General features: G+C 38.8%; 1 protein-coding gene across 1 annotated transcript in view; it reads right to left on the reverse strand.

Moving 5' to 3' along the window:
• The window catches only part of RIMS1 (regulating synaptic membrane exocytosis 1), a 452,176-nt gene that overhangs the window by 412,388 nt on the left and 17,899 nt on the right, over window positions 1–21,889 (reverse strand). The gene's annotated exons all lie outside the window — the stretch shown is intronic.

The raw sequence follows: 21,889 nt of genomic DNA on the forward strand, positions 1-21,889 counted from the left end.
TGTGACGCCACATCTGTTTCCTTTAAGCCTCAATTACTCGGCCCTGCAGCAGTTTCCTAGTTCAGCTTTCCTCCTACTTTGCCACTGTCTCCTCCTCCCCCAGGCCCTTCATTCTCCTATTCCTCCTCGTTGCTTGCTTCATGACTATGCTTCCTTATCTTCCTCCTCTGCCTTCTGTGACTCCTGTATTACGATTCTGCTTTTATTCCTTTATTGAAAGGAACTTGATGAAATATTATTCAGCCATAAAATGAATGTAATTTATAAAATAACCTACAACACAAAGGAATCTTTAAACTATTATTGTAAATGAAATATGCCAGAGGATGCATACTACATGGTTCCACTTAGGCAAGATACCTCAAACAGGCAAATTTATAAAGAAAATGAAATTAAATAGAGGTTAAAAATGGAAGGGAAACAGGCATTTTTTAACAGTTACAGAATTTTTGTTTATGACCAGCGTATTTGGATATAGCTAGTGATACTGATTACAAAATAATGTGAATGTATACTGCATGTATTCACATCACCTGTAAGTGGTCACGGTGACAATAACTGTGTTATAACATCCACATTTTGTCACAAAAATCATTTCAGAAAGAAAAGATACATGCATACAATATAATTATCTGGTAGGACTAAATTAAGAATAAGAGAACAAACTGAAATCAAACACACCTAATATACATCCTTAAGTTACACTATGGTTAATGGCGGATGGAATTTTTGCTGTGACTTCCATAGCAGCTAAGAAAATTTTTTTAAGTACAATGTTCATAAAATATCAAGTAAAACAATGGTTTTGGATTTGATAAGATACCACAGAGAAATAACACCAGAGATTTTCATTAAGGAAATACCACATTTTCTCATCTATACTGCGTGATGAAGACCAAACAGGTGTCTTTTCATTCGCCACGCCGCCAGGCCTGAGGGGAGCCGGTTCTAATCCCAGCCACCAGTTTCCCATCCAGCTCCCTGCTTGTGGCCTGGGAGGGCAGTAAGAGACGGCCCAGGGCCTTGGGACCCTGCATGCACTTGGGAGACTCGGACGAGGCTCCAGGCTCCTGACATCGGATCAGCTGCGCTCCGGACATTGCAGCCACCTGGAGAGTGAATCAGCAGATGGAGGATCTTCCTCTCTGTCTCTCTTCCTCTCTATATGGCTAACTTTCCAATAATAATAAAAAAAATCCCATCTAGTTTCAGCAAGACTCGTGCCAGACCTTCTCACCTTCACTACACAGTACTTTTATCCAGAAGTTCCAGAAAGATGGGTTTGCTCTCTGTGAACATAAATTATGTGCAAGCCATGACCAGCTGAACTGAGATATGCCTCCAAGAGGACCAAAGTCATATTTTTTAAAGGTAGAAGCCCTTATTTGTTTAACCAAGAGTGGGCGTCTCTTTTTGAACTTACATTCTTAGAAAGGTAAAATATAAATATGACTTGACTATCATTTAAACACAGCTGATGTCATATGCAAACAGGGTTGTGTGCTGCTTGGAAATGAGACAGTAAGTGACTGAAAGAAATGTTAGGGATTACTTCTGTTTAGTGTCATGACAATGATGCCTCATTTATAAAAACACCTGAGGGATAAGTTAGGTCTTATAAATAAAATTTGATCTACTGAAATCTATTTACCTATGCACTAAGAGTTCACTCCTTTAATTATTTGGGTAGAAAGTATTATGTGTTACATGTATCATTGAATTTTTTGTCACTTTGAAAATGTGTTCTGTATTTTCTTATTGCTGCAGGATCAATTTCAGGATACCTCATTACATTGGTATCACAGAAATTTCAGTAGTCTTTCTTGATGTAAATTCACCTTTACTTAAAGACTTGGCTTTTAATGTTACCAGCAATCGAGTATATTAAAATATAATTTATTAATTTTCAGGGTTTATTGAAACAGGCTGTACTAAATAAAACTTATCCCAACTGATCCCAGCTCTGTAAGCACTGTGTCATAGCTATGGCATTTGTAATGTTTCTCTTCCTGTGATAAAATATTATTGTTGCTTCAGTCATAGTGTAAAAGCTGTTACGGCGGTTGTCTTCATGCACTGTTTGTCTATGGTGCATCAATTGTGATTTCTTAGTTACAAAATTCAGCAACATATTTTCAATTCTTGTTTTCAAATGTTTTTGGATTTTTTTAAAATATTATTTGTTTGGATGAAAGGCTGAGTTACAGGGGGACAGGGGAATAGACAGAGAGAAGCAGCTCTTCAATCTGTTCTTTCACCTCTCAAATGCTCACAATAGCCAATCTTGGGCCAGGCCACAGGGAGCCAAGAACTCAGTCTCCCACTTGGGGCATCATCTTCTACCTTCCCAAGGTGCATTATCAGGAAACCGGATCAGAAGAGGCAGAACTTGATATGGAATGAAGGTATTTCAAGAGGCAGTATAACCCAGTGTGCCACAGTGCCATCCCTTCACCCTACTGTTAAATTCTCCTATAAAATTCTGCTTTCTGCTTTGAACTTCTTAAGGTTACTGAGGGAAACCATTTTATATGTAGATAGATAGTGCCCTCACCCTCCCTCGCAATGACTATCGGGAGCGCTCCGGAAACCCCTCAAAACAAACATACAAACAAAAAAACCCTAGAAGAAATAGACAAACAACAAAAAGTAAAGCTTAGAATCTGACAGGAAAGGCCTAGTGTGGATTTACTCATACCTCACTAGGTGGGACACAAAGATTAGTCACTCCTCACCATGGTGTTGAAGATTTCTCTGCACACCCCTCCAAAAAAACAAAATGTTCTGCACCTTAATTGTCGACAAATGTCTTGTTACAGTTATAAGCCAGTCTAGATTATCCCAAAATCTGCCAAGTTCAGCAAAATTATACTTCAACACAATAAACGGCTAAATACTAAAATGAAAATAGATGCGAGACAGCTGAATAGTACCCTATAGCCGTTTTAAGGGGTATAACAGCCAGCTCTATATATAAACTAAAATTGAAATATCAACGAGCTAATCACAGGATGTGGCTAAGAACTTGCATTTTTTTTTCTCTTTTAACATATTGGTTACTCAAAACCATGTCAATTCCATAATGTTGTAAATCATTGTTGATGTTATGTCGGGACTCTTAATTGACTGGGACAATATTCTACCAGCTCTACCCTCAGACCAGAAATGGTCTCAGCAAGAAACTGTTCAACTTATCTGGACTCTATACTTGCTATATGTTTGCAAGGAAAGAATCTTGATTGAATTTGAACTGTAATATTGCAACAAGGTGGAGGAATCCACCATGGGGGAAGGGTATGGGGAGGGGATGGGGGAAACCCAGAGCCTATGTAACTGTCACATAATGCAATGTAATTAATAAAAAAATGCTTTCTATTCTACAAAAAAAAGATATATAGTGCCTGAGTACCATAGGTGCTACTCTCCTTAGAAAAATATCAAATTGGGGGACGGACTGACCCACCTCGCAGGGTGGCAGCTGCGGGGAGGCGCCTCAGCTAAGGCAGATCCGGCTAAGGGTTCGAGCCAAAACCACCCCGCAAGGCGGTGGACGAGTCCTTGGCTTTGGGCTGCCAGTACACCAATTGGTGCCAGGCTCTGCCTGCTCTGGCCGCCCAGTGGCGAGCTCTGGGGCTTTTATTATTTGTAATAGCTGCTCAGGGACACTCATGAATTAGGCCAACTTTAGTATAGGTGAAACATGAATTCCTGGCGACTGCCAGTCATAGGGACATGTAACTCTTTGCGCTTGCACCTACAGGTCTACTTTAATCGTGGATGCTGGGCCACGGTGTCTCGGGCAGAGGCCAAGACAGGAGAGGTCCTGAGACAAGCTGAGTCAGAACAGCCACTGTCGGGTGCGTGATCCGCAGCTAGGAGCAGGCCAAGTTGGTCAGCAGAGGGGACACCCTAGCTGGGTTGAGGTTCCCACCAAGGGACACGGGTGCTGGAATGGGGGCTGCGTTCTAACTAGGAAACAGTCATAGTCTCCCATGACACTAGTATGGCTGGGATTGGATGCACTGGGCTGGGCCAGACCCCAGCACCATCTGGTGTCCTGGGGAACCAGGGTGGATGTGGGACTGACTTGGCTAGGTCTCAATCCCCTACTGAGCCAAGTGTGAGCTATACATGGGTATGGACGAGCCATGGCTGGGCTGAGACATCCAGCAACGGGAACCAGAGTGGGGTGAAAGCCAGCCATGAAAAGCCACTATTCTGCTAGGACAGAAGGTGAACTGCGAAGGGCTGGCTCATGGACCCCCTGGTATGCGCAAAATAAGCGCAAGAAGTATGATAGGAAACAGCCCCGAATGGGCCATGGAAAGATTCCCACTGGCATACATTTGGCATGGGTCAGGGGCGGACCAGACTGAATCAGTTCATGTCATCCATTGGCAAACCCAGGCACTGGAGGAGAGTGTGGGTCGGACCAGGTTCGGTTGCGACTAAAACTAGTGCATGATACGGAATTCCAGGGTGAGATTACCTGTACTGGATTAGAATGCAGCACCCAACCAACACGTGTGAGAACCAGGAAGGGAGAGGGCAGAGCAGCAGGGGGATGGAGGGGCTGGTCCCCTCGCCGGACAGCTACTCTCACTGGATAGTGTGGGATGGGATGGGGACAGACCAGACTGGGCAGGGCTGCAACACCTGAGCGCCGCACGTGGATTATATCAGGGAAAAGCCAGGTTGGGCTGATTATTCCTGCTGGTTCTAGCATAAATTGGAGTAGGTGAACGTTGTTTGGGCTTAACCGCAGACAGCTGGCAGAAGATGGCACTGGGAGCTAATTCTGTCAAGTCAAACCACAGAACCACCCAAAGAGATCATAAACAGGGGCTGAGAGAGACCCAAGAGGGAAGTGGTGGGGTTCCCCCTCTTGGGTCACTACTCCCGCGAGAGGGAATGAAAACTAGGACGGGGACTGGGGTGGCTAGAAGGAGAGGCACTCAGCAATATCCGTGAGGGCTGGATAGTTGAGTTGGTTGGAGGGAACTAAGCTTCAATGCCCATTGACAGGTACTGGAGCCATATGGGAAGCGGGACAGACTGGACTAGTCCACTATGTATACTGGCAGGCCAGGGTGAGGGGCGGGCCTGGTGGCGGTTATTGTGGGTCGCCCCAACTGGGCTGCAGACCCCACTGGTTGATGAAAGGGTCGAGTGCGTGCTGGGCAGAACCAGACTGGACTGCAACACCCTTGGTTCCAGTGCAAGTTGGGACTGAGAACGGAGCAACCACCAACTGATTGTGGCGATGGACTGTGCCGGACCCGGTGCTTGCTGGAACATGCGGGAATCTGATCTGGGAATACTTCTAAGTCTCTTTGGTGATCTCCCCAATCGAACTGCTGGACTCAGAGCCCTGGCTAGAAGAGGACGGAGGACGGAACAGGTCAATCAACCACCTCAGCTAAACGTTGGGCAGCGAAATACTGGGCAAATGAAGACTCCATGATGGACTGTGACAATCAGTGGCTTCTTCAATGACCTAATCGAGCTGGGAGGGATGTGACTGGCAGCGATCCATAACTGGAAGACTTTTAAGACCACTTAAGCAAGTATCTCAGCATGCCCCACATCTGGGACCTTGGGCGGGTGGGAGACTGGGTGGGGATTCTCCCTCAATATACCCCTTCACCTCAGATACATAAATAATAAAAATATATATTTAAAAAAAGAAAAATATCAAATTACATGTCAAGAATCTATATTCCCACCAACTCAACCAAAACTTCATGACAGTATCTTTCCAGGAGGTTGTTACAGTCTTTCCCTCCACCACTACACCTGTCACCAGTCTCAGTAATGTCAATGCACACGTGGATGACTCACATGAGCACTGGGCTCATCAGTCCTCCACGTTTCTTCCACGTGTTCTAGTCTACAGCTGCAGTCAATGAACCACAGTCATGCTGAACCTTGCTATTTCAAATCTTCAGCTCCAAACATAGCACTGTTTCAACTTGTGGAATGTTTCAGCTTTATCTTGTTCCCTCAGTCTGAAAATCCCACTTCACAATTCTTCAGTCCAGAAGTACCTATAATACATTGACTTTATCCTCTCAGATTTCATACACCATGATTCACTGTAACACAGTGCTACACACATCCTCAATGCATTTGCCATTTTATTGTATTTACTCACTCGGCAGAACTCCAAACCTGGTTAAATCCAAGTCTCCATTTATCTCAGGACTACAGTCAGTTTGAATGTGAGCAAAGAAAATCACACACCAAATTACATTCATAATCTCAAACTTCAAATAAATATTCAGTATTGCCATCAACTTTTTAATGTAGTCCATCCATCCAGTCTCTGAAGGTACTGCTTCATGTTTTCTTCTTTCTCATCTAACACTTGTACATTCTCACAGCTTGCAGCTAATCACTGTGTTTATGAAAAGAGAAACAATCAAAACAGAGCTTCATTTTCCTGTAACTTTCATGTCTACAACCTTCTGAATCTACTCCCCTTTATTTACCTCTTACCATTATTAATGCATGATCTGTCCTTGCTCATACCGATCACTGATCTCTCCTTGTACTCATACCCACCCCTTCTTGCTGTGCAAACACCTGGATTCTTATCTCCTGAACACCACAAGCTTTTTTGTTTTAAACATTTAATTAGCCCACAATCAACAGTCAAATCATTGTATCTATGTTTTGAAAAGAAAAAAAAAAAAAACCCTAACCTATATACCCTCCAAAAGATGCTATTTCTGTGACTTTATAACAAGATTGTTCAAAAAATACTGTCCATCATTGCAATTTTTCATTCTCTCTTGAATCCACTCCAATTATATTTTATCTTTACCATTGTAAGCATCTTGCTCTTAACTATGGTACTAGAAACCCCCAGACTGGCCAACCCAGATGGCAACTCTATCCTAAATTTTTACTCTGCTGGTTACAAGCATTTGACAAGATATTTCCCTTCTCCCTTTCATAACGTCATTTCCTTACCTGTTCCAGGATTCCACCGTTTCCTCATCTTACAACTCTTTGGTGACCTGTGCCTTTACAGGCAATGATTTCTCCTTTCTCCACCTAAAAAGTGGCAATTCCAGAGCAATCCCTTCAGCTCTCCTTTCCTCTTTGTCTTGCTTAATTTTCGTGATCAAATCCAGTTTCCATTACTTTCTAGAACATCTAACATTGGACTACTCAAATGTTAAATACCTTAGCAGCAAAATTTCCCTGACCTTGCAACTTGAATATTCAAGTACCTGCTTGTTTTATCTAACTATGTATCTGCTAATATCATCTCAAAGTTACCATGTCCCAAGATAAATGCTTGGACCAACTGTACCTACCTCATCTAACAACCACTACAAACAATGATACCTTATTCCTTACACCTTATACCTTATAACTCTTTCTCTTATTCACACTCAGTCAAACCTGTAAGGAAGCTTTGCCAGCTCCACCTTTCAAAAATACCTTGCATTCAATCTCACCCACAAACCTATTCTCATTACTTCTGCAGTTCAGTCTCCATCATCTCACATCTAGATTTCAGCTATGGGCTGCTCAGTGGTCTCCTCAATTTCATGCTAGTTCATCATGTGTAATACTGTCCCTCCCTGATACGGTATTCTGTGGCTCTTCCTTATTGTAGCATGATTCACTGTTGGAATTTTGGTTCCATTGGTCCCTAAAAAACATCCTCCTTCTATCTCGTCTCTCTTATCCAACTCCATTCTAACTCACTGAATTTAATCACAAAACTTCTTTATTACTCTGAATAGCTATACACTCTAATGCCTCAGGCATTTCCCTTAATGTTTCCTTTCCTCAGACATCTCTATGATTTACTAATTCAGCATATTTCTCTACTTCAGTGTTCTGTTCACATGAGTCCATCCTGAGTAGAGCTTTCATGATCAAACTAATTCAAACAGTAGTCTCTTTCCATCTCTATTCCACCTTGCCTCCCCCATTAACATCCTTACTTCTTACTTTTTATATAATTAGTTAATAACAACAAATATTTACATTACACCAATGCACCAGGCACAGTTTTAAGTAGTTTACACATATGAACTCATGTAACCTCCAAACAATTCCATTAAGTTTATGATGCTCACTTTATGTGTGTGTGTGTATATATATATATATATTTAAAAGCACAAAGGTTGAGTCTGTAATGGCCACACAATATCCACTGTGTGAGTACCATAGGTGCTACTCTCCTTAGAAAAATATCAAACTACATGTCAAGAATCTGCATTCCCGCCAACTCAACCAAAACTTCATGACAGTATCTTTCCAGGAGGTTGTTACAGTCTTTCCCTCCACCACTACACCCGTCACCAGTCTCAGTAATGTCAATGCACACGTGGATGACTCACATGAGCACTGGGCTCATCAGTCCTCCACGTTTCTTCCAAGTGGTCTAGTCTTACAGCTGCAGTCAACAGCACAGATCTCTATTGAAACCCTGTCAATATAAATGCCTCTAATTTCACTGCACTGTACATATTCTATGCTGTAATGTAAGTTCTATATGGGTAGGAATTTAAATTGTTATTATCCAAGAGTCCTCAAATTAAATACTCAATAAATAAGTATTGCATAATTAACAGATGAATGTATTTGTCTCTGGCTGCTCCTCTTCTACTACTAACTGGCAATAATAGCTAATTAACTAACTTAATTAATGACATAACACTCTACACAAGTTGAAACAAACAGGTTCAATATGAAATCCTCAAGGATTTTCTATGAAAAAAATCCTTGAGATAAAATTTGTTGATTAACTCCTTTTTACGGAGTTATCAAGATAGTATAGGAAATGTACTTCAATTTTCTCATTACTCTAGAAAGGGATGATTTTCAGATTGGCAAACTTCAAATTTAAAGGGATAATAATGTTATAGGCATAATTTTTACACCATCTCAGAATTAATATAAGAGGAGGAATTCTTAAAAATACAAACACCAAGTCGATTGATAAATAAATAAGTACTAGAAGAACAGAAAGCAGTGAATTTTTAGGAAGAATATGGAAAAGTAAGCATTTCACTATTGTTCAATTATGGAGTATTTCAGGAAATGTTACTACCTTGCAAACAGCACATAAACACTCCCTCAAATCCATGAAAAGATATTTTGAATGCTAGTTACTCTAGTTGGATTTTGTTAAGAAATAGTTTGGTTGCAAGAATGAGAAGCTATTTGGGGAGGTCACTCCAGCATTTCCAAGTACTTTTACATAGAATTCTGATACACTTCTCATTAAGCATAAGTGATTTCTATTCTCTTTCCTAAGTATCACTATTTTTCTCATCCATAACTTTCCTTTACACTCATTTCCATTCACTGTATTAATCAAACAATTCGGAAATGGTTGCTATGTTCTTCACTCTTCTAAGAGCTGTCATGTTAATCCTCCAAACAGTCTTGTGAGAAGAGGAACCTGAGGCATGCACAAGTCGAGTGACTTGTAAGCTCTGTTGCTTCCAGTATTTTCAGTAAATAGACTCTCTTCTCCCTTTGTAGGGAAGAGGGAAAAAATGAGGAACGAAAATATGGGCTATTCAGGCAATGGTGTTCTTTGACTGCAGAACCACCAGGACAGTCTGATGGAACATGCCCGTTTATTGTAAACAGAGTACAACTTACACAGACTAGCAAAAGGGGAAGGCAGAACAGCGGTAACAAGCAAGAAGGCATATGTATCTCTCTGGACTCTCCAACCAAGTCACAGGTCACATTACTCATGGAAGCTGCGCCTCAGGTCACAGGCATATAGGCCATGGTGAACACAAAAGCTAGCACATAAGCTGGAAGCTATATTTCATTCATGTCATATTCATCATGTGTTGCATGGAAAATAGGATGTGGGTCACATTTGACTTCTTAGAGTTGTTTATCAAGGAAGTCCCAGTACAGCTTGTCCAAGGACAGAGAAGAGAGACTGGGGTGCAGTCCACCGCTCTTGCTGCACGTCCAGTGAACAAGTCAGGTTGAAGTTTTAGTTAGCCAAGACTACTATCAGGGTTCCCCTAGAGACCTGGTGTGCTGTGTGCCTACGACCTCCCACATAGGTTAAGCAGTCAAAGATCCAGGGGCCATCTCCCACAACTGAGAAATAGCTTGAGCCACCTACACAAACCAAAAGTACTTGGTGATACTGGGTTGTTACACAGAAATGTTTAAAGTAAGGCAGATTACCTCATATATCTCTGAACTGGAGCAGCCTGGCCACCGTTAGAAAGGAGAAACCAAAAGTAAAAGCACATGTGACCAGATTACAAAAGTTAAAGACCCAGAAAAGGAAAAAAGATACAAAGATGAACACATAGGTCTCATTACAGAGTGTATCTCGTGTTAATAAATAGAGCAGGATTCAGAATGATAGGAAAACTAAAGTGTCCATAAGAATAGTGGGAGGCCTTTTGTTTGTATGCAAAACATAGATATCTTGGTTTTGTAGAATTTGGTGTCACTAAAAGCACGAACCTTCAAAAAAAAAAATCCTACATCCATCCAAAGAGGACCTAATTTTGCAACATTCTTTTCTTACTCATTTACATTTGAGAGACTAGCAATCAGAAGTCAATATTCCCTATAGTTAATATGCTTCCAAAAAAGCAAATAATGAATTCTGGTGCCTTGGAAAGACTGCAAAGCCTTTTGACAAACTAAGATGGATATGGAAGATTGATTTTGTTAGTTATCAAGAGAGAGGTATTCACTTTACAATCAACAAGTATTAGCTGTCATTGATGCATAAACATAACTGAGCGAATTAAGATAAAGCATCAAAGAATAATTTGATACCTTCATTAGTAAAATCTGATATTTCACCTCATTTTAGTTCTACCTTTAACTTTAAGAACAAAATTATCCTAATCTTTCTACTTGAGTTAGAAATTTTCCACTGTATTTTCAGCTCTAAAATCTCTGACCATGTTCAGATTTTTGTTTGCAGTTCTTAAATCTATTGTTAATTTTTTTGGGCATACAAAGAGGTCTCTACATTTCTGTATAGCATATGAAAAGTCTAGTCTGGCATTCAAGAATCCTCTTTGTAAGCTTGTGAATACTTGCAACTAACAAAGAAATGAAAACATTGCTATAGAGGCACATGTACATAGTATATATCAAGCCCTAGAATTCATATATTTCTAGTCAGAAAGTAAAATAAAAGTTGGTTACAGATGAACAGAAAAATATATATTGCACTTTCTTTTTGAAGTAGAGATATCAGAAGTCAGATATCCAGAGGTACCATGAAACCAGCTTCTGCATTTCTGAAAAAAATCCCTGAGAATATTTGGTCCCTATTTAATGATGCTACATTAGGAAAATCCCAGTATATAGAGAGTTGATGGTTGAGGAAATACAAGATGTATTCTTCCAATATAATTAAGTAAAATTATAAGATTTATGAAAAGATAAACTAATATTCCACAACACAGCATAATTGTGCCTTACTGAATTTGTAAAAATGCTTTCAGTGTGCTATCAACTAACCCTCCTGCCAAGCCTCTCTCCTCAACATCCATTTAAATCCACTGACGTGGGAATCCATGCACATGTCCAACAACTTATGACTGGATAAAGAAATATGAGCCATATAAAGGAATGAAGTTCTGACACAACAATGGATGGAAACTAGTTATCAGCTAAGTGAAATAAGCCATACCCAAAAAGACAAAATCACATATTTTCAATTATTGTGGAAGTTGGTGTACAGAGTATATGAGTTCTTTGGATGTCATATCATTTGTTATAAATATTGCTTCCCTGAATCATATCATTTAAATGACAATGTGTTCTTTTGTTCCCACATTATAATCAATGTCATGAATGCCTCACTCTGAGATAACAGTATCTATATTTTAAATTATATTATGTATATGACGTGAATACGTTTCAAGCATTTACACATACAGATGCAGGAGCATAGTAATATTCCCTCATGTTATTTCCTCCTGCCCATGCTCCCAATCTCATTCCTCCTTCCTTTTATATTTTCAATTACCACTAGGACATATCTAGAAAAAAATAGCAGCCAGATTATTGTATATAATACCTCTGGATGTGAAAATGTTAAAAAAAATCATAAAACGTAAGTCATTCATTTGTCTTTGGGTTGATGACCCAGGCATATCTGCACAAACATTTCTTGTAAGATCCTTATCTATTTTGTAATATAAAATTATATTACTATATTTTAAAAACCATAATATTTTACATACTTCAAGTAAATATGTCCTTTGATAAAAAGAATTAACTAAACAAAGATCAAAAACTTTGAGCAGTATCCAAGCATTAGCACATAGTTAATTTAGTAACTGTAGGAAAAGAGTGCTCAATTGAATAAAGCAAGGGTGAATCTGAATCCATTTCCTTTTAAAAGTTTGTCATATCTGATTGCAGTCAACTGTTTTCAGAGGAAAGGATGATGTGAGACATTTAAGAAGCTAGTATAAAGTCTATTCTTCACATTCACTTTTACCTAGGATTTGGGGGAGGTGAGAGGTGTTCTTGTTATCATTGGCAAAATAATACTGAATTATTTCTATCCCATGCCACTAGGTGTGCAGTATACAGCACATACTTTCCTCCTTAAAAATTCTATTTATTTTACTAATAGATCTTTGGCAATATGACTCAGTACCTGACACATAATTCTTAATAAATATTTATTCAAGTAAATTGAATGTTTAAGCATATGTTCATTTCTGAGGTCTAATATTTGACAAATATTTTCTTAGGACCTCTTGAGCACCTTCTTCACTGTGAAACAGGATCCTGATCATCGCTTTGAGAGTTTATGCAACTTTCCTTGTAAGCAAAGCTGTGACATTTTGAACAAACATGTTGGCATACAAACACAGAGTATTAAGAACATGATGACTTTACAAATAAATAAAAATGTTTAATCGTTATAACATAAATTATGATAAATAAGTCACTGGAAGGATATTTAAATCTTAACCTATTATTTCATAGATCAATGTTTGCTATATGTTTTATTAAAAAGCATAACAAGGAAAAAAAAGTAAAGAAACTAGGGAAGGAGTGAATGAGGCAAAATTTAGAATTCATCCCACTATCAAAGATTTGTTTGGTAAATCCTATACACACAAAACAGGTTTGAGCTGGCTTCAATGTTAGAGGAGAACTGGTCTTCCTTCTGTGAAATACGCCCATCTATATACACTGTGATGTGACATTGCAATTACAGAAGTGACAAAGTAGAATTTCAGTTTTAAGTCTCCTTTTCCATATTCAAATTTCTTCTATACTGAATGCCACTGTCTTTTCTTGACTCAGCTGACTAGTTTCAGGATATGAACCTGAAGATTTAATAAAAAGCTTATATCCGTGAATCAAAAAATTGAGAGTAGAAAGTAATCTCTTCTGGAAATGAATAAAACAATTTTGACAGTGGTGAGGGGGGATTTCCTCCTTGATACCTTTGGTGGGAGTTCACAGTGAGGTGGGATGTAAGAGCAGATAGTAGAAATAATAAGACCAAATTCAAATGGAAGCCCCATAAAGCTTTGTTGTACTTGTTTCGTTCTAATATTGACTCAACGGGGCAGATCTTGTCTTGTACAAGACAAGCACCATCAAATTTTTGAGAAGAAAGTACCTTTCAACACTTTTATCTGCAGAGTGATGTGTGTTAAATAAAAGTAAAGATTTTTAAAAATGTATTTTTTCTATGAATAACAATATTTTGTGAGAATAAGTCTAGTTTGCTTTCTTTTTTATAAATTATTTTTTATCTGAAAGATTTTTACACAGAGGAAAGGAGGCAGAGAAAAGGGTGCCCTATTCCACTGGTTCACTCCCCAAATGGCTACAAAGGTGAGAGCTGAGCTGATCCAAAGCTGGGAGCCAGAATTTCTTCCTAGTCTCCCACAGGAGTGTAGGGATCCAAGGCCACAGATCATCATCTGCTGCCTTCCCAGCCCTAAGCAAGGAGCTGAACTGGGGTGGAGCAGCCAGGACACAAAGCAGTACACATACAGGATGCCAGAGCTTGCAGGTGGAGGATTAGCTTGCTACTTCACTGCACCGGTCTCAAATCTAGTCTGTTTCTAAAGAGCTGGTCTATGTGGAACTCAGAAATTTTTTAGTAATCAATGCTCTTTTAAAAAATCTTTTTTCTGGGGCTGAATACACAGGTGTCAGAGTGTAGGGCAGAGGATACTCTTTTCCCTTGCTATTTCCAGCTGACACAAAGATAGTGAAATTGCATCAGGCAAGCAGTTACTTTATTAAAATTTAACCATATGCATGTGACAAAGACAAACACATGAGAATCATGTAAAAGTAGGTAGAAGGCCATTCACCACTGCAGTTGTCTCCATAACCACGTATCCAGCAAGAGCATGGGAACCGTGTAGTCCAGGACAGACTTGAATCTGTATGACTCTCCACCACAAAACCCCTATGGGCATTGACTGAGATCACGGGGTTCAAAAGAGAGAAAGACTCCCTTTTTATCCAACATGACCCTTAAAGAAGGAGCCCAACACATAATCTGGTCTTCAACAAAAATGCACCATCTAGTGCTAGAGGGTAAATCATCTATTTGCGACATAATTGATAGATAGTGTTTGTCTTCAGTAGGAGATATTCCAAAGGATTTTTCAAAGCTAATTTCAAACACAGTCAAATGCCTCCATCTCCACTACCATTGTCTTTAGACTTTTATGCCCATATGAGGTTCAGTTACCATCTAATCTTCATCCTGGGAGAGCATCAGTGGAAAATTCTCACAAACTCACAGCATTTTCTTCCAATCTTGTCTGCCTAGAAGATTATAAACTTCATCATCCCAGAGCTGCCAGGTCTCCCTAAGTTTTTTTTTAACATTTATTTATTTTTATTGGAAAGGCGGATATACAGAGAAGAAAGATAGAGAGGAAGATATTCTGTCTGATGATTCACTCCCCATATGGGATCCCAGCGCGTTAAAGGCGAGGGCCTTAACCACTATGCTATCGCACTGGGCTCCTCTCTAAGTTTTTGGCTGTTCATTGAACCAAAGAATAGTAAAATATTAATTAATCTTTAGTTAGGGAAAACTTTCAAACTATCAAAAGGTGCATCTGATACACCTTCCCTGGAATATACAAATTCATTCAGAAATAATTTTAACTATAATCTTTTTTCTCTGTGGCTGCATGCTACCAGCCACACAGACTATGCAACCTGTGTACACAAAATAGTGTGTGCTGTACATCACCAAACGGTGTGTGGAGACCCCTAAAAACAACTCCAGAATATATGTGATACAGAAAAAAAGTAAGAGGGTATAAGCACTTTAAAGACCAAGAAACGTGAACAGGGAAGAATGAGTTTAAGCCCTATAATTTAGGCATTATTTTGTAGTGGAAGAAATAGTCATTGAGCTAAATATTTCAACATGACTATTCAATACATACCTTCACTTCATATTCTTAAAATCTGTCTTTAAGGAATTTGGAAACAATGATTTCACCCACTTTTTCCTAACCCTCAATCCATCCTGGTCAACCATGTAATAATCATTTAAAATATTTTTTAAAAATCTGTCTTTTAAAAAGCTCTAAAAGCATAGATTTGATCAGTGTTAGGTATCAATACAGAATATTAGGCAAGAGTTCATTGTCCAGCTGGAAAACAATAACATTACAGGAATGGGTTTTTAGTTTAATGGTGAAGATGTCCCCAACACACATGCAGCATTGAGTTTAATTCCTGCCCTCAGCTGCTTATGGAGACCCACCGGGGAGGCAGTGGTGATGACTTCAGAAAGTGAGCTCCTGATAGCCACATACAGAAGATCTGAATCAATGTCTCCCAGACGCCATTCCAAACCAGTCCTCATCTGGCTGTTCAGGGTATTTGGAAAAAAATCAGTGGACGGGTGTTCACTCTATCTATATATTAATCTGTAACTGCTTCTCTCTCTCTCTCCTGTATAATGAAGAAAAACATTTTTTTGAAACACTTACATTTGAAGGTACTGGTAAGTGCCACGTGGTCTAGTGGGTATTCTTGCACTAGACCATACATATCGGCTGGCCCTTCTGACCGTGCCAGACCTTGTGGTCAGTACAGGAATCTCTCAGGCAACTTGCTGACTAAAATGCATCCAGCCCAAGACAACATAAAACTTCCCTGTGGTCCAAAGCATCAGGAGTCAGACATACAATAAAACTTCCTTTGTTTTACTTCCCCATAAAAAAACATATTAATAAAATACCAAATGTCCATGTTGTTCCTTAAACCACAGATAGTAGATAGTACATCAAATGGGCAAATTCTTTTTTCTTTTTAATTTAGAGAGAGAGAATGAAAGTGCATGAATGAGCTCTTATCCAATGACTGAGTGAGCTTCTATCCACTGGCTCATTCTCAGTCAGAAGACTAGGTGAGGCCAAAACTTGAAGCTGGGAACTCAGACCACACGGGTGCAGGCTTCAACTACATGAGCAGCTTTAGTAGGAAGTTGGAAACAGGAAGCTGGAGACAGGATTCGGACCCAGAATTCTTTTATGGGATGCCAATATTCCAACTGGTGGCACACCCACTAGGCCAAACACCTACTCTGGGACAGTGATTTTTCATTTTCTCCAAACAGAGAAAAAGTGTGTGTGGTGCAGTGTTCTTCTCACTGACTTTCATAGTCTTACAGACAGCATTGCTAACTGGAAAGTTTTCTCCAATGCATAAAAAACTCTTCTCTGCTACCTTTTAGATCTCTGAACAGAGAACTAGAAGTGCTGATAAGATCCCCTGCCCTTCCAGCTTATAGCAAATATTCAGTATTAGAAAGCAGTGGATTGACCTCTCATATATTTTGCCTCTGTGATTAGAAGGGGGTAGCAAGCAGGGTATCACATTATAGCAAGCACCAGGAAGCATATTATATAATCTAAACTGCCTTTCATCAAAGGCTCAGGCTTCACTGACTTCTACTGATTTAAGCAGCATAAAATTTAATATCAGCATTAGCAATAATTGCAAACTAATTCAGGTAAGTTTTAAAAACTAGCTCTGACATGTATATAAAAGTATAGCTTCCTGAAATTTCAATAAGCTCCGCAATAACTTACAGAATCTGGAAACTCTCATCAGTTTCAGTGCTCCTCAGTCTTTTCTGAAGCAAGCCAGAATCAAAATATTATTGCAATTAAGCAATTAATTAATTAACACAAATGAAACAGTCTTGGAAACTTAGAGACTCCAGAGGGTTTGATTAAAGAAAGTAGACTCAAGATCAGAATATAGGAGTCCCCCAGCTAACTTGTATGGATGTTTGCCCTGCAGATTTCCCAAACTCCTTTTGCATCTGTAAAAATACACAGGTTTGGCATTGAACACTTAGTAGTTGTCCTTATCTCTTAACGTTACTGAAAACAAACCCCCACTTTTTTTTTCAGAAACCTATCTAAACTATGTAAGCACTAAAAAGACTTCAAAGACAATGGGATCAAAATAATGACAGTTAAGAAAACTCAATACATCAAGATTAAATTAATTTTAACTTTCTACTTTACACTTTAATCATCACTAGTGGGTAAATGTATACGCTTCACAAAAACAAATGTTTTACTCATTGACAATGGCTCTGGGTCTTAATTTTCTAAATAAAAATATATGGTAGTTGCAGAGACACTGTAAATATGTTAATTACCAGATGAAAAGGTTCATTTGGGCTTAAACAAAACATATTGTAACATCGTGCTGAAGGGAAAATAATAGGGCTTGCTCACACTTTACCAACGACTATGCAGCCAACACAGCATCCCCCTCCTTTGTAAATGCACTCTTCTGCCTCATGCCGAGTTCCTATTTTGTCTACAATTCCTCAGAGCCCACAAGTAAAGTAAGAACCTATATGCAGCCATCCTTATAGAGCTAGAGAAGTTGATTACACCCTGAGAAGCCAATTCTCCTACAAGGAGAGGTCAATGTGACGACGTTCCAATGAAGTGTCGCCTACCTCCTGACCCTAGAGTTCCCTCCAGAAGAGCTCCTTTCCACCAGTTTTGAGGAGGCTAGCAACAAGAGTTGGGTTGACCCAGCAGGGGAGAGACCAAGGTACAAATAAGAGCAATCACTCCTGCCCAGAAGTGACTGGCATTAGAGTGTAGTGAATGCTCCATTTCTCCGAATTCCCCACTGAGACTCAGATTTCTGCCTCCTGTAATGAAGAGACAGAGAACAAAGAAGAAAAGAAAAATGATCAAGTGCCTAAATCTGCCCCAAATTACCCATTAATTCTTCCCCAAAGAAACAAAAACAGAACCTAAAAGACATACACAGTGGCTCCTTTAGAGTAGAGGTTAGAGGAGGCTGGGAAGGCACCAGTTACACTTAAACCAAGACACTAAAAGCATAAATGGAAAAATCCTCCTCCCTCTTACATTATCACCAAGATTCTTTCCAAACATGTGGTGTGTCAAAGATTTAGAGATGTCTCCTAAGGCCCAGGCAAATATGCCAGCCCGTTAATTTACATTTGAAAGAAAAAAATTAGAAACTAAGTCATAGAGACCTTGATTCTTTTAAGTCAGTGTCTGCTCATGGAGAAAGAATTTATTAAATTTTGTCTTAGAAAATATTCATTATTGGGAAACATATCAAAATTATTAGAGTTTCACTAACCAAACACAAGTCTTTATTACATACCAGTTTTTTAATAAAAAGCACAATTTCTAACATACTATTGTATGTTGTGGGTTAGAATTGGATAATGAAAATATATTTTTATTATATATTTGATTAGTTTCAGAGTACTTATTATATTATAAATGTTTATATATGTTCTATAGCTCACTAATACTATGCCGTCAGCCAAGGTGAAGAGTTGTGATATATCTACCTATCTAATATCTAGCTATATATTTTGTAATGTCACAATATTATCTTTATCACTCCTAATTTTGTATGAAAGTATCAACATTGTGTCACATTTTCCTTGGTACAATTTTGCATTAAATGTTCACTTAAACAATACATTTCAAGAGCATTTTTAACATTTCATTTAGCATTGATGATCAACATGGACTCAGGAATGATACTGTTACAATACTGGTTAAAATAAACCTAACTTTTAAGTAGTGGTTTTCTGTTTAAAAAATAGTGTTTAAATATTTCTCAATGTTGCAAATTCAAGACACTTATTTTTGCACAGAATACAGACCATACTAGTTATGCTAAGTAGGTCCACATGCATTCATCTGAGTTTATAAATAGAGGAGGTAAGCCAATATGTTTCCATAGTAAGGCAGTACATGTGAAGAATTAAGTATCTGAGCATAGTACAGGGCAACTTTATTGCACAGTATGCTGAAATAAGGTTTACTGCTCCAGTTCAACACAAAACACCCAACTTTTGTGTATTCCCAAAGCTCAGGAAGCGTCATTGTGCTAAAATCACTACAATGAATAAAAGTATTCTGGCTTAGTACAATGTAAGAACCAAAGCTGCAATTGGTATTCAAAAACTCTTTTATATAGCATCAACACAGCAAGTACTGTACTTCTGAGCTGCAACAACGCTGGCACAGTGCAGATGTACCTGTCATTACACTCAGAGATATTAATACTGGGTGCCATTGAAATTCAGACTTACATGAAATAATCGCTACTATGGCCAATGCTTGCTAATGTTGCCTATGTATAAACAGTTGTGCCAACTGGTTTATGTAACCATTGTTAGTTCATTTACTCCTCCCACTTGTCCCCTTTTCAACTTTAAGACAACTGGGGGGTTAAACAACTTCAGCAAAATCACATAGAAACACAGGCCTCTAAGAATCTGCAATTGACCACACCTATTTATTGCCTATGTTTTAATATCTTGTTGTAACACTGTTCTAGTTCCACAGAACATTTACTATTCATGTTACCTATCATTAACCTGAATTATGTTTTCTCCATGTTCTTTATCCCTATGAAGTAAGGATAGCAATAATAACTGTCAACTGACTTGATGGGATCAAAGCAACAATAAGATAAGGAGTGGATACATGAGAACTTACGCTACAGGTGCAAGTGTTTATTGTGGCTAATACTTTGTTGTAGAGAAAACATAAATGTCTTCTGAGAAGAGAATTTGTTAAAATTAAATGTGAGAAGAAATAAGGAAATCTTAAACAATGCTCATATACTGGACCTAAAATAACTTTAAGGAGCTCCTGCCCCAAAATAGCACCAGTTCTCACTAGGATGATAGCCACTCCTTGTATTAGCCAGCTTTTCATTCTTTAACTAATACACCTGAGAAGAGCTTCTTGCAAAGAAACAGCTTATCGTGGTTTTCAGTTTGGGAGTTGACATCTTAAGACCAGGTAGCTGGCTTAGCCTCATATCTGGTGGAGGTTGACAATGGCAGAGCACATGGGTAGAGACCATGATAAGGAAAGAGAAGCTAGGGCAGGTCTACTGTCTGGAAATAATCAACTCGCTTGCAAGTACTAACATCTCAGGGCAAACCTCTAGTAACCCACATAGCAACTAGGCTTATCCCCTGAGCACCATAATGCTACATGTTCTAAACTCTAGTTCATCAACCAGTAATGTGAATCCATTCACTAGACACAATACTTTGTGTTTAAGTCTGCAAGAGTTTTGGAAACCAAGTCCTGGTTCAATTTTTAGTATTACCTAAACAGTCATTTCCATGCTAGCTGTTATTGATGTCTTCATAACATTCTCATTTCTATCTTTTTGTCACTTTAGGAGGAATGAGAGTTAAGGAAATGGGCTGTAGATTGTTTTAAGATTTTAGAAAAGCACCAAAGTTTTCTGGAATACACAAGTGAGTGGCCATGAGGTGGACATGGGCTCAATGCAAAGCCTAAATCAGGACCTGCCACACAGAGCAGGAACTCAGAAATACTAGTTAATGTGGTAATAGGTAAATGGTTTTAATATATCTCCTTTTTCTGCACAGCTTGTTTTCCCCTAAATTATAAAATATGATCAAGATAAATTAAGAGAATGGGCCATGAAACAGAAGTCCAGAGTTTCCATGTCAGAGCCTGCTTTCCAAGACTGCTCCTTGTGCAGCCAATAAAGTACCCCAACTCCCTGGACAACTGCCAGAAACACAGGTTGAAACAGACAACCTGTATGGCAAAACCACTTCCTACTCACATTCCCCAGGTCTAAATACTTGTGACTACATTTGACATGTCAATTCTATATTCAGGGAAGTAAACAAGCTCTTTTTTTTTTTCCGGAGATGAGAGCTTAATCAATCAGAATGTTTACTTTTATATATTCTTGCTGAAACATGAAACTAGTGCTCGCAAAATATCGTATGTGCTTTCCTTCATTTCCCACTCATATGTGGTATATGAGCCAGGCCCATGACCCATGTGTAAGTCATTCTATCTCCTCCATCCCTTATTTCCTTGGCTATGGCTAACTCTTACAGGGATCAGAAATGCAATCTGCAAGAGGGTCATCTGATTCATATAGAGCTCTGCCTATTATACCATTAAATCTCTGTTAATTTCTTTCTAAGAAAAAATATACCTTTAGTTTAGTTATGGTACTTAAAATGAGTTGCTGAATACATTGAAAATGTAACATTCCATTGTATAAGAAGGAACTGTCAATGTTTAGTGCTAACATAAGGTACATGCATACCAGATAAAGAGAATAAGTATTGCTTTGGGAACAATACCCTAAATGAGAAAATGGATTTTCCAAAGATCATATGGTTTGGCTGCCCAAAAGCTTACATCACTAAAATAAAATCCCATTATTTAGGACCATTTGAAATACCAGGTAAATTGTCTTATTACAAAGATCATAAAGCTGAAGGCCTCATGAAAGCAAATCTCTCAAACATCCCAAGCCAAGTCCCAAACCCCAACCATTTTTCTACACTTTTACAGTCATG

The sequence above is a fragment of the Ochotona princeps genome, chromosome 1, assembly GCF_030435755.1.
Source record: "Ochotona princeps isolate mOchPri1 chromosome 1, mOchPri1.hap1, whole genome shotgun sequence".
Taxonomy (NCBI): Eukaryota; Metazoa; Chordata; class Mammalia; order Lagomorpha; family Ochotonidae; genus Ochotona; species Ochotona princeps.